At 44.7% G+C, this 12600-nt stretch overlaps 1 protein-coding gene across 4 annotated transcripts in view; it reads left to right on the top strand.

Annotated features, from left to right (window-relative positions):
* EXTL2 (exostosin like glycosyltransferase 2) overlaps nucleotides 1–12600 on the top strand; it is a 29527-nt gene that overhangs the window by 6769 nt on the left and 10158 nt on the right. The window contains exon 1 of one of the 4 annotated variants that reach the window (XM_073571659.1): nucleotides 9288–9522. The exons of 2 other annotated variants lie outside the window; for them this stretch is intronic. The gene's annotated coding sequence lies outside the window, so the exon portion shown is untranslated. Of the gene's footprint in view, nucleotides 1–9287; nucleotides 9523–12600 lie in introns of those variants that run through there. One more of the 4 variants, XM_073571661.1, reaches the window with a different exon arrangement.

Below are 12600 nucleotides of genomic sequence, written 5' to 3'. Positions count from 1 at the left end.
GGTGCCATGTCAGGGCCTGGTGGCGCTACATCGATGACATTTTCTGTATATGGGATGGCAATGTTGAGGATTTGCATAGTTTCCAGTCTGAATTGAAGTGTTTTTCCGTAACTGAAATTTACCTTGACCCAATCGTTGACTTAGGTACAATTTTTGGATACTATGGTTTATAACGAGGGCGGTTCATTATGCATGGATCTTTTTATTAAGGAAACCAATAGGAACAGTTTGTTGGTCTATAACAGCAATCATCCAAGGAGGATGGTGGATTCTCTCCCGTGGAGTCAAATGTTGAGCGTGCGGAGAATTGTTAGGGATGAGAGCAAATTGGACATTAGACTTAATGATATGTGTCAGAAATTTGTCAAGAGGGGTTACCCGGTTTGTAATGTCAAACGATTCAAGGATAAAGTCATGGATTTGACTCCAGATGTAATATGTCAGAATCGGGATAAAATTATTTACAGACGGGTACCTTTTATGTCAACATTTTACCCGATCAGCAATAGAATTGGCTGTGTTTTGAATAAACATTGGAACCTTCTACACAAAGGTCTGCCAGATGTCCCTGAGTTTGCTAAAAGACCAAAATTGTCCTATAGACGTGGGCGTAATTTAAGGCATAAACTTGTCAGGGCCGATGTGGGTCCTGGCAAGATTTCCCGACAGTTGACACTTGGTCCACTTAAGTCTGGCAATTTTCCTTGCTTAGGTTGCGCGTGTTGCAGTAATATGATCAAAGGAGACAGTTTTAACCATCCACAGACTGGCATGAAATTTACTATTAATGAAAGGTATACGTGCTCATCGAGTTTCGTCATTTATGTAATCACATGCCCTTGTGGGTTAATGTATGTGGGTGAGACCACTATGGAAATTCGGGCACGGATCAGTAAAAACAAAAGTACTATTAGGACTAAACTCTTGGAGTTACCAATACCAAAACATTTTGTTGAATGTAGACATTCCATCAATCAGTTGAGGTTCAGGGTGATAGATGGTGTCCCTTTGTCAAGACGTGGTGGTGATAGGATCAAGTTGCTGAAAAAAAAGGAACTTACGTGGATTTCTACTTTGGATACGTTACAGCCGAAAGGCCTTAATCTTGAATACAATTTACAAATCTGTATGAAATGACCCACCATGTTTTTGACGGTATTTTCTTTAGTTTTTTGCATATATTTGTCTTTTAATTGTGTTTTGTTTTTTCTCTTTTTTTAGGATTGGTGTTTGAAGCAGCCTGAGGACATGGGGACTGAATAGTCCTGAAGTTTATGTATACTTCATCATATGTTATTGATTATTTTGTCTATCGATCCCCATGCCCTCTTGTCTTTTTATTTCCTGTATATTTTTGAATGTTTTGATTAAAGTTTTTCTATCTCGGCTTAAAATTTCACTAATTGTTGTTATTAGATGATATATAATAAAGATTGTGGAGTAGGTGTTCTATTTGGATGGACTGACCTGTTGCCATAGTGATGACCTTTTGCATTTTTGTAGAAGATTTAGTGTCATAACTTTTACAATCTGATTCTGGCCATATGCTCTATTTTAAATTGGCTTTTGTATTTCCATGTGTCGGCCACTAAATACTTTTTTCAGGTAGTAAATGTTATGATATGCTGCGGTCGCTTTCTTTAAGGTAGTGATCATTTTTTCCCATTTTGCAGTTATTGCGCGTGTGTTTTCATCGCGTGCTTTATGGGAGATCTATTAGATAGGTCATCACTGTGGAATTATTGCGTATGCGCTACTGTTGGGTGTATAGGTTATCGCGGATATTTAAAATTGCGATCTACACTGGTGGCATGTTGCGGTCACATGATTGTGTCATGTGACTGCTACTTGCTTGATAGTGATTATTTTGCCCACTATATGGTCATTGCGCGTGCGCTTATAGTGTGCTGTCAGTGGGGGCTTTGATGAATAGGTGTTTAGTATGGTACCACTGCGCATGTGCGTGGGTCGAGATTTTGTAAGTTATCGCGGGATTTCGCCCCGTGATGTTATTTACTCTGGGGATGTGTGCTGCCGCTGTTAAGATTGGGGGAGAGAGATTTTGGTGCACGGGCTAGCGCTTCCAGGTGAGCAACAATAGTATGGTCAATTTAGATAGGCTGCTGGTTTTGGCGCTAGTTTCACAACGTGTATGCAATGGTCATCTGGATTATTTGATCTTAACATATGTTAGAACGCTGGTAATTGGTTGAAAGATCACCATGGGGATCCTGATGCCATCATATGATTGGTACATGTACATGTGTGACTTTGTATATTGTTGTTTACATAAGTCTATTTGTATTGCAAATGTTTGTTTCTATATATGTTTCATTATGAAATGTAATTTTTTTATATATGATTTTGTGATTGATATTTATATGCATATTTGTGTATTTTTTTGTGATCTTTGTATTAGGGCGGTTCTTTGCTATTGAATGGTTTATCCTCTCTATATAAAGCCACCATATTTGCTGTTTGTTATACTTGAAAAAGACCATTTTGTGTTCGAAACGTTGTATGTTTTTTAATGGCAGAATAAACTTTTGTAAGTATTTTTTCACCCAGATTGGATGCTGCTCCTTTATATTATTTGTTTGGAACTTTTATGTCCATTTGGGTCTCTGGACTGGAAGTGTGCATCTCCTTCATGATCCTGTAAGTGCTGTCGGCTGTTTCTTCATTTTATTTATGGATGTGGGGACACTCTGTGGGGTGCGCTTAGATATTGAACTACTGCGATAGATGAGTGGACGAGTGAGTGGGAAACGGAATTCCCCCCTTTACAACCGCATCTGAGGCACGTGTGTTGTCAGCAAGGGGTGTTCGTGACAATATCCCTATATGTGGTAAATAAATAATGAGTTCTTACTTCAAATTGCCTAATTTTTGCTTTATGTTTCACCCTTAAAAACCATCTGTACTTTTATTATGGACTTAACAGGATTTTGCTAAGTAACCTACAGGCATTGTCAGGTTGGTGTTGTTGTACTGATTAAAATGATACCTGAGGTACAAAACCCCCTTTACACATTAGACTGGTATAAGGAAATATATTATTATTAATATTTATTTATATAGCGCCATTGATTCCATGGTGCTGTACATGAGGGGGGGTTACATGCAAATTACAGGTATCACTTACAGTAAACAAACTAACAATTACAGACTGATACAGAGGGGAGAGGACCCTGCCCTTGCGGGCTTACATTCTACAGGATGGTGGGGAAGGAGACAGTAGGTTGGGGGGTTGCAGCAGCTCCAGTGATTGTGAGGCAGTAGCTCCTGTAGTGGTGGGGAGGCAGCTGGGATCATTGCAGGCTGTAAGCTTTCTTGAAGAGGTGGGTTTGAAGAGGTCTGAAGGATCCAAATGTGGTTGATAGCCGGACGTGTTGGGGCAAAGAATTCCAGAGGATGGGGGCTATTCCGGAGAAGTCTTGGAGGCGGTGGGGTGAAGAGCGAATAAGTGTGAAGGAGAGAAGAAGGTCTTGGGAGGATCGGAGATTACGTGAGGGAAGATATCGGGAGATTAGTTCAGAGATATATGGAGGAGACAGGTTATAGATGGCCTTGTAGGTCTGTATTAGTAATTTGAATTGAATACGCTAAGGGAGTAGGAGCCATTGAAGAGATTTGCAGAGGGGAGAAGCGGAGGAGTAGCGAGGAAAGAGATGAATTTGTTGGGCAGCAGAGCAGGGAGGCTACAGAAAAGGATGTTGCAGTAGTCGAGACGGGAGATGATGAGGGCATGCACAAGTATTTTAGTAGAGTGAGGGTTGAGGAAGGGACGGATTCTGGAAATATTTTTGAGCTGGAGGTGGCAGAAGGTGGAGAGAGCTTGGATGTGCAGTTTGAAGGACAGGGCAGAGTCAAGGGTTACTCCGAGGCAGCGGACCTCCCGTACGAGGAAAAGCGTGATGTCGTCAATTGTTATAGATAGGTCAGGTAAGGAAGATCTGTGAGATGGGGGAAAGGAAATGGTCAATCTGTGTAGAATGGAGGAGCTGTCTGCAGTAGAACAAATTTAGAAGGGTTTAGAGTGGATGGATTTTATTTCAGGACTCACCTGACTTCCATAATTTGTTCTGCTGACGTTTACAGTTACATAAGAATTTGCGCATTAATATATACATGATTTTAAGGACCCCTTCATTTACTACCCCTTCTTGTTCCCCTTTTTCTTTTATTAATTCATTTTTTCCCTTGTCTTGTTTCCCTCTTCTTATCCTTTGTCTTTCTTCTACATCATATAAAGCAGGGGTCCCCAACCGCCGGTCCGCGGCCCAGCATCGGGCCGCTGCAGTGCCCTTGCCGGTCCGCGGACACAAGGGGAGCCAGGGGCGGTCAGTGGCGTAGCGAGGGCTGGGACAGCGCGCAGCAATTCTTAGACTGCCCTCATGTAGCGGCGGCCAGGGAGCGAACATAGCAGCTCCGCTGCCTGCAAGAGGGAATAGCAGGAGCGGAGCGCAAGGACCCGTCCAGCTTCCTGCCCGCCGCCCGCGCTTCTTGTCTCTGACTGACACAGAGAGGAGCGAGCCGCTGCTGTGTCAGAGCGAGGACGCGCGGGCGATGCTGCGGACAGGTGAGAGGAGAGAGGTGGTGTGTGCATGTATGTCTGTGTGTGTTTGTCTGTGTTTGTGTAGGTGGAGCCTGGCCCTGGAGGAGATGGGGACATGAGGAGAAGACCGTGATGGGGAGAGAAGGCCATGATGCCTGGGGTGATGGGAGAAGGCCATGATGGGGGTGATGGAGAGAAGGCATTGATGGGAGTGATGGAGAGACGGCAGTGATGGGGTGAAGGCAATGATGGAGAGAAGGCAGTGATGGGGTGAAGGCAATGATGGGGAGAAGGGAGTGATGGGGTGAAGGCAGTGATGGAGAGACGGCAGTGATGGGGTGAAGGCAATGATGGAGAGACGGCAGTGATGGGGTGAAGGCAATGATGGAGAGACGGCAGTGATGGGGTGAAGCCAATGATGGGGAGAAGGGAGTGATGGGGTGAAGGCAATGATGGGGAGAAGGGAGTGATGGGGTGAAGGCAATGATGGAGAGACGGCAGTGATGGGGTGAAGGCAATGATGGGGAGAAGGGAGTGATGGGGTGAAGGCAATGATGGAGAGACGGCAGTGATGGGGTGAAGGCAATGATGGGGAGAAGGGAGTGATGGGGTGAAGGGAGTGATGGGGTGAAGGCAATGATGGGGTGAAGGCAATGATGGAGAGACGGCAGTGATGGGGTGAAGGGAGTGATGGGGTGAAGGCAATGATGGAGAGAAGGTAATGATGGGGAGAAGGGAGTGATGGGGTGAAGGCAATGATGGGGAGAAGGGAGTGATGGGGTGAAGGCAATGATGGGGTGATGGAGCAGGCAAGGATGGGGGTGATGGAGCACTCATTCAAAACCTATGGTGAGTTGAGTCACATTATAAATGTTATTTAATTATAAGTATGCACTGCTACACTACAACCGCGTCCATAGCCCCGCCCCCCTATGACCAAAGCCCCGCCCCTGCCACACCTCCATCCCCGCCCTGCCGGGCCATGGAAGAATGGTCTTGCTTGAAACCGGTCCCTGGTGCAAAAAAGGTTGGGGACCACTGATATAAAGGATACTTTCTTTCTTGAATACCTTGTTAGTGTTCGCCATATGTTTACTGTTATTGTCTACCATGGTATGTTTGACTTACTGTTAAATGTGGTATGCTCATTTTGAATACTACATATTTTCTATGATTCTATATATTATCATTTTTCATATATTTCTTTTTTGTAAAATATTTATTAAAACAGATTGAACATAAAATTATATCTGGGGTGAAGAAATCCGTCTTGTGGTTCTTGTGTAATCAGTGTTTTCAGTTAATGATATACTCGTGCTCTGGGGCAGGACTGTAGGCAGAGCCTCATCTTCCTGCTCTAATCCAGAGAAACCAAGGAAAGTCCTGCCCACATGCCGCCCCAATGCACAGTCTGTCTCTTTTTCTGTCTCTATGATGAGGAACATGTTTGTGCTTCGGAGCGATCTGTTGGCAGGTCTCTCCTTCGATTCTCTGGTCTAGAGCAGGAAGATACGACTCTGCCTACAGTCCTGCCCCGAGCATGGGCATATCATTAACTGAAAACTTCGAACACTGATTACACAAGAACCACAAGACGGATTTCAGTAATGTTCAGTTTGTCGGCAGGGCTCTTGTGAGCAGGTTGCGGGATGCAGTGGCAGACAGGAGTCAGAGCAAGGGTTAACAATTTTTAATAAATGGGAATACTCCACGCAGGGAGGTTCACAGTTAAGAGGAGGTTAAACAGTACAAATTGCAAAGGATATTCTGAGTTGAAGAACAAAGTATCAGGTAACGGCAGTTCCGGTGAATAAGGCTAGCAAGTCAGTAGTCCTCAGACTATGAAGTCAATAGCACCGGCAACAGCTGGCGCGGTGTCTTTTACAATGAGGTCCTGTGGGCATCAATGCCTTGTCTTCTGGCGGCAGCGGTCGGTCTCCAGTACCTTCCGCTGAGCCCCTAGTCCATATGCTGCAGTGGCTGACAAGGGTGTGGGCCACAGTCCTGTATGAGCCCAATGTGGCTCGACAAATATACACTAGTAAAGTCAAGGAGCAAGCGTCTGTCCCGTACCTGGTCACTTACGTGGCATGTGCCCTGTACTCAGGACATGGAGCGTACGGTGCCTTGCTCTCTGGCAGTCACCGGGCACAGACTGCACGTCTCCCTCTATATGGTCCCCGCTGTTGGCGGCGAGAGGTAACGGATGCTGGCTTGCGTGATGCTGGTGCTCTCAGGACCGGGCATGCCTGTCTTTGGACTGCTGCAGAACGCTCGGCTCTTCTGGCAGCGGTCCCTCTGAAGACTGTGGGGCTGTTCGCAGCGTTGGTACTCGATGGGGAGCGGAGCACGCCATTCACCTGACTGCGAGCTGCCCTGGGTTGGCGCCAAACTGTGCTGCTGCGCGCGCTTTTTCTTTATATTCCCTCCCCCCCACCCCGGTCAGGAGGAAGGTCCAGCTTGCTAATGCTGCCCCCATACAACAGGGGATCCAGCCTCGACAGTTCCGGCCCCGGCATGCAGGTGCCCACGTTCCGGTCATCTCCCTTACACTCTCAATAACATAACAATGTGAGCTGCAGAAACGCAAGTGCTGACACCGCTGGAACAGCACCTGCATCAGATGTGCGTAAGTAATTAAAACAGTCTTTTTCAGCTCACCTGTCCACTTTGTGCATGGCTGCCATCACAGGAAAATCTAATCGGCAGTAAAAAAATTGAGAAAGGGTTGTCCGAGTAGTGGATAACCCCTTTAAGTGGTGTCCGCCTGATAGTGAATTAGGTACATCTCTTTTCAGTGGTCCCGTTCTTTAAAGGGATTGTCCTTTTATTGGATGAAAGTTGTGGTTACTCTAAGTGACTATGGGACGCCCTCACACCCAGGGCTGTGGGGTACTCGGTACCAGGACCGATGAGCCTTAATGGGAAATGTCACGGCAGCTGGGACCCGGCCCGTGGCCCTGGGCGCCCATTGTAAAAGGAGAATGTTCAGTGTGCTTAGGATAAGTGATTCGTGACGCCACCTGTGGTGTTCGGCAATAGAGATGTAAGTCGACGCTGCAGACAGATCCTCAGGGACATATGGTGTGGTGCAGCAGTGATGTTATAGCCGTCCACAGGCAGGACTGTAGTCCCAGGGCAGTGTAGGTGAGGTGACACTTAGATGGTGTAGTGTCAGGCGCGAGGGATGTAGCAGTGCTGGGCAGGTTGGCGCAGGAATAAGTGGAGGACACCAGGGCATGTAGTTCCAAAGCTTTACTCACAGTCTGTTGTACAAACAGGTGCCTGCTTCTGTGCCGTGTCCTCCGGGTCAGGGACTCAGTCAACCCCCAGGCCAGATGGAATACTCCCTTCCAACACTCCGCCAACATGTGCCTTTCTGAACGTCTCCTCTTATAGCGCTTTTAAATGAAGTACTCCTAGTACTTAGTTACACTGGAGTTCCTCCTGTCCGATGTTCTTATGAACTCTACTTGTACGGCAGACAGCTGTAGCCTGCTTCTGGGACTCCTTGCTACTAAGTCCCGGCTCACTATCCAGTTGCTGTTGTGCCCCCAAGTCTTGTGTGGGAATAAAGCGGTCACTACTTCTATTCCTCCGGTGTCTGCTGCAGGACCATTAGTATCCATACAACCTCGGAGACCGGGCCCCGGCCTTGCGCTTAGAACTTCTAGGAAGGGTTCTCTTCTAACCCAAGTCCTCTGTTCTCTTTTACGCCTCACGTTCCGTACTAATCTTTCTTTCTATAGAAAATCAGGCTTTCAGGCTATGTCGCTCTCTCTCTCTTCCTTTCCTGTGCCAGCAGACCCAGGTCACTGGGATCTGTTGCAGCACTTCCATCCATCTATCCCTCTCTCTGGGGATCTTCTTCTCTCTCCCACTCAACAACAACTCTGACTCTTTACCTAAACTCTTCCCGCTCTCTTTAATGTAACTAAGCTCCACCCACCACCCAGCACGTTTCGTGTTCCAAGCAGGGAGCCACCAAGGGGTGCTTTGCTACACTCCAAGCAGGGAGCCGTTGAAGGTGCTTTGCTACACTACTTTGTGGTGTGGGGTGCAGGTGTTGGAGTGTGGTCAGGAGCCTCCACCTTACCTGGATGGTGAGGCACCACACCTCTGGAGGAGGTGTAGTACCTCTGTGGCGACTGAGCCTCAGGGGCGCCACAACTACAGTCTTCTTGAATGGTGACATGTAGAGGAGGCTGAGCATGCACACCCCAGCTCCATGCAGGATGGGGCTGTAGAGCTCCGATCTCAGGATAACGGGGATTTCGAAGCAATCTTGCAAGTTATCCCCTTTCCTAGAAATAGGGGATAACATGATTTTTGGGGAAAAATATTTAAAGGATCAAGATGGAACTAAAAAGATGTAAAATGAAAATAAGGTATTAAAAGACAACACCAAAATGTGAAATAAAATATTGTATTATTACATAAGCCTTATTACATTAAGAAACACTTGTATAAGTGATCAAAAATGTTCCAAAATCAACTTTCATTATTGTCCTGCAAAAACAGATTGTGTTAGTAAGGTTACAAAGATAAGAAACCAATGTCTCTATATACACAGTTTCATACACAAAGTGATTGCAGAGTTAGTACAAAGCAACTGCAACACCTTCAGCCCCCTCTGTGGAGTTAAACCAAATCTCCCAGCATTCCCTGATAGCCACCTTCTGTCAGTCAACTGCCAGGGCATGATGGGAGTTGTAGTTTCCTCACAGCTGGGGTGCCAGAGTCTCTTAGATTCTTTGTGCAGGCAGTATTGGAGAAGTGATGTAACCTGAGCCCTGTCCTAGCAAGGAAAGAAGAGCCAGCAGAGCATTGTGGGAATGAACAGGAAATCAGTGCAGCCTGTGCAGAAACCTGGGCTGAGAGCTGAGGATTCATGTGGTTTGCAAACAAGAAGCATTTTGCTGTGCTGCCTTTTCACACTCTTCTTATAAGAACTTTTGCACTGGGTAAGAAGATTAGATGTGTACATTTTTAATTAAATATCTATTTTTCCTACAGGGTTCATATGATAATGCTATACTGATGCATGTTGCCTTGCACAAATGCTGAAAAATGACTGATTCCTGGCAGGAGGGTTACTTGGTAAATGTTTATCAGACACATGAAATGTTTCTTGATACAAATGAGAATTTCATAAATAATAGACACTCTGAATCAATAAGTAATACTACAAGACATGTGCAGATGGGGTTTATATAACATCCCTCTCCAAAGCTGGAGAAAACAAGGATGTGCGGCAAAAAAGTATTTGATGTGGATATCCCCCACTGAATCTTGAATCTGCGTTTTGTATAATTTTTCTTATAAACCACAGCATCTTACAGTACCAGCAGCGTGGATAGGATGTGTAGAAATCTCGTGCCGGCTGTGCCTCTTTTTGCTCCAGTGTAAACTGTTCTGCTGTTGCATTTTTTTTTAAATCTGCCACAAGTCAGTTTCTCTTGAGTTCTATATGGAATTTCCTCATAAAATTGCATAAGAGGCGGAAAATACGCAGGTAAAAAAAACGCTTATGTGTTTTTAGTGCCTGTTCCCTGTACACGACACATGACTTTATCAATAGAATTATATCAAAGCCAAATACCAGAAGTAGCACAGCTAAAGTAGCTCTATTAGCCCCTTAACGACTGCTGATACGCATAAAAACGGCAGTGGTTATGGGGTCTTATTCCAATTGCGAATAAGAGAATAGCAATGCCCCACAGCCAAAATTCCCACGGGTGACAGCTGTGCATGACAGCTGTCACCCTGTGGTATCGGACCAGGTTTTGAAGCCGATCAAGGCTAATTAGCCCCTTGAATATCAATGGAAATCGCGACAGCAGTATCTAAGTTGCTAAAAGGGGGTTAAAAGACCCCGTATGATCGATTACATATGATCGTAATCACGGATCCCAATCGTTGCCATGATACCATGAGGTCATCTGATGACCCCAGGGTACAATAGCCTGTGAAATCCAGTTGAGTTTCACAGGTTAAGTCAGTGACTCACTGACTGGTCTCATGCACTGCTGGACACGAGTATTGCAGTGTACGACACCAGTGACCAGAGTAAAAAATATACATGTCCCACAATGCGACTTAGTGAAAAAAAAAGTAAAATAAAATGTGTAAAAAAAAAAGCACACAAAAATCACGAAAAGCCGATTTGCCAGTAAAAACGCAGAGTTTGTGATAAAACAAAGATAAACAATAAAAGTACCCATAATTGGTATCACAGCATCCGGAATTACCTGATCTATAAAACTGGCAAGTTACGGTATTTATTCTGTATAATATGCCCCATCCTGGCATATTATGCTTCATTCTGATATGATGTGCTGTTAAATAATAAAAAACAAACCAAAAATGTCATTTTTTCATCATACTGACACCCAAAATCTATAATTGCTGTAATCGCACCAACACGAACAATAAAGTCACCTTATCATTTATACCGCATGGTGAACTGTGCAAAAACAAAATAAGAACTGTTCTTGTACTGTTGTCTATATGTTCATTCTGCCTCCCAAAAATCGGAATAAGGCTCGGCTCACATTTAGGACTCACTCACAGTGGCGTATAATACGAAGAAGTGCAATGCAAGAATCTGACTAATGTTATTCAGTAAAGCAGGCCTCATCTCTGTATTTTTTCTCAGGTCTAATCAGCATCAGGAAAAAAATCACAGCATGTTTTGAGTGACTGCGTATATCGGACGAGACTCTCCAATGCAAGTCAATGTGTGTGAGACATAAATTGGACGGCACAAAGGACCATTACATGTGCTGTTCACATTTAACGCACACATCTCAAAAGGAACCATGAAATTTCATCAGCCAAGCACTCGAAATTCACAGCTAAACCCTCACAGTAGATAGATATAGTAGATGGAATAGACAGATGTTCTGTAGATATATGTCACGAGCCCCCTACATATAATAAACTTGCACCTTTTAGTGCCTTTCATGTGACACTAAATGGTGTTAAACCTGGTTTAACCTAATAAATAATAAATTAATAATAATAAAAACAACCTGGGGTGCCCCCTATTTTTGATAACCAGCAACAGTAAAGCAGACAGCTGGGGGCTTTTATTATCAGGCAGGAAGGTTCCTGGTTATTTGGACCTTCCCAGCTTAAAAATACCAACCCGCAGCTGCCCCAGAAGGGGGGCGCTTTTCCCGAATGCTCTGGTGTGGTGGAAATCTGAGTAATGGGGCTTGGGGCTGATGTCAGGTTTGATGTGTCAAAAATCACAGCTGGCATCAAGCCCTGGGGTTAGTAATGGAGAGTTGTCTATCAGACACCCCCATTACTAACCCAGTAATCAAAAATAAAAAGACACACACACAAAAAAATACTTTACTTGAAAAAACACTCCCCAACACTTTCCCTAGTTCACCAATTTATAGAAAAAAAGCCTTGCAGGTCTGCCGTAGTCCACTGAATCTGATGTAGTCTACAAATGGATACCTAAAAAACATAAAAAAGAGAAAAAAAATACACTGTCCCTTGTTCACCATTTTATTAGAAAAAACGTTCCCACGCAGCTCCGACGTAATCCAGCATTCCCTGAATCCGTCCATATTCACAGATGCCGAGTACTGATGTCACTGCTCATGAGAGTTGTGGCTCTCACTGCTCTCTCTTGATTGGCTAGCATTAGAAAACTTATCACAACGATTAACATTAGGGCATGCCACGCAGTGACCACACGGAAAGCATCCACACCTTGCAGCTATGGAATTCAGAAAACATAGTGGCTGCGGAGTAAACAATCCCCAAGATTACGAGTCCTAAGTGCCATGATGGCAGCCCTCTCAGGCAAGAACCTAGAAATAATAAGATCAGCTTTTAGGATAGGCCATGATTTGACTAATGCTTTCCTCAACAGCGAAAACTAAGAATAGTAATTGGTATTAAAACCTGCTCGTTCTTGTGAATCTTTGGTAATAGATGTAAAGTAGAGATAGTGGGTTCAACAACTATCAAAGCAGTAGCCAATTCTTTGGTGATAGCACCATTCTCTTTGGCTCTGTTAA

Source organism: Dendrobates tinctorius, unplaced genomic scaffold (genome assembly GCF_039654945.1).
Source record: "Dendrobates tinctorius isolate UK_male_01 unplaced genomic scaffold, ASM3965494v1 ptg000029l, whole genome shotgun sequence".
In the NCBI taxonomy this organism is placed as follows: Eukaryota; Metazoa; Chordata; class Amphibia; order Anura; family Dendrobatidae; genus Dendrobates; species Dendrobates tinctorius.
This window is presented reverse-complemented; position numbering and strand designations above follow the sequence as displayed.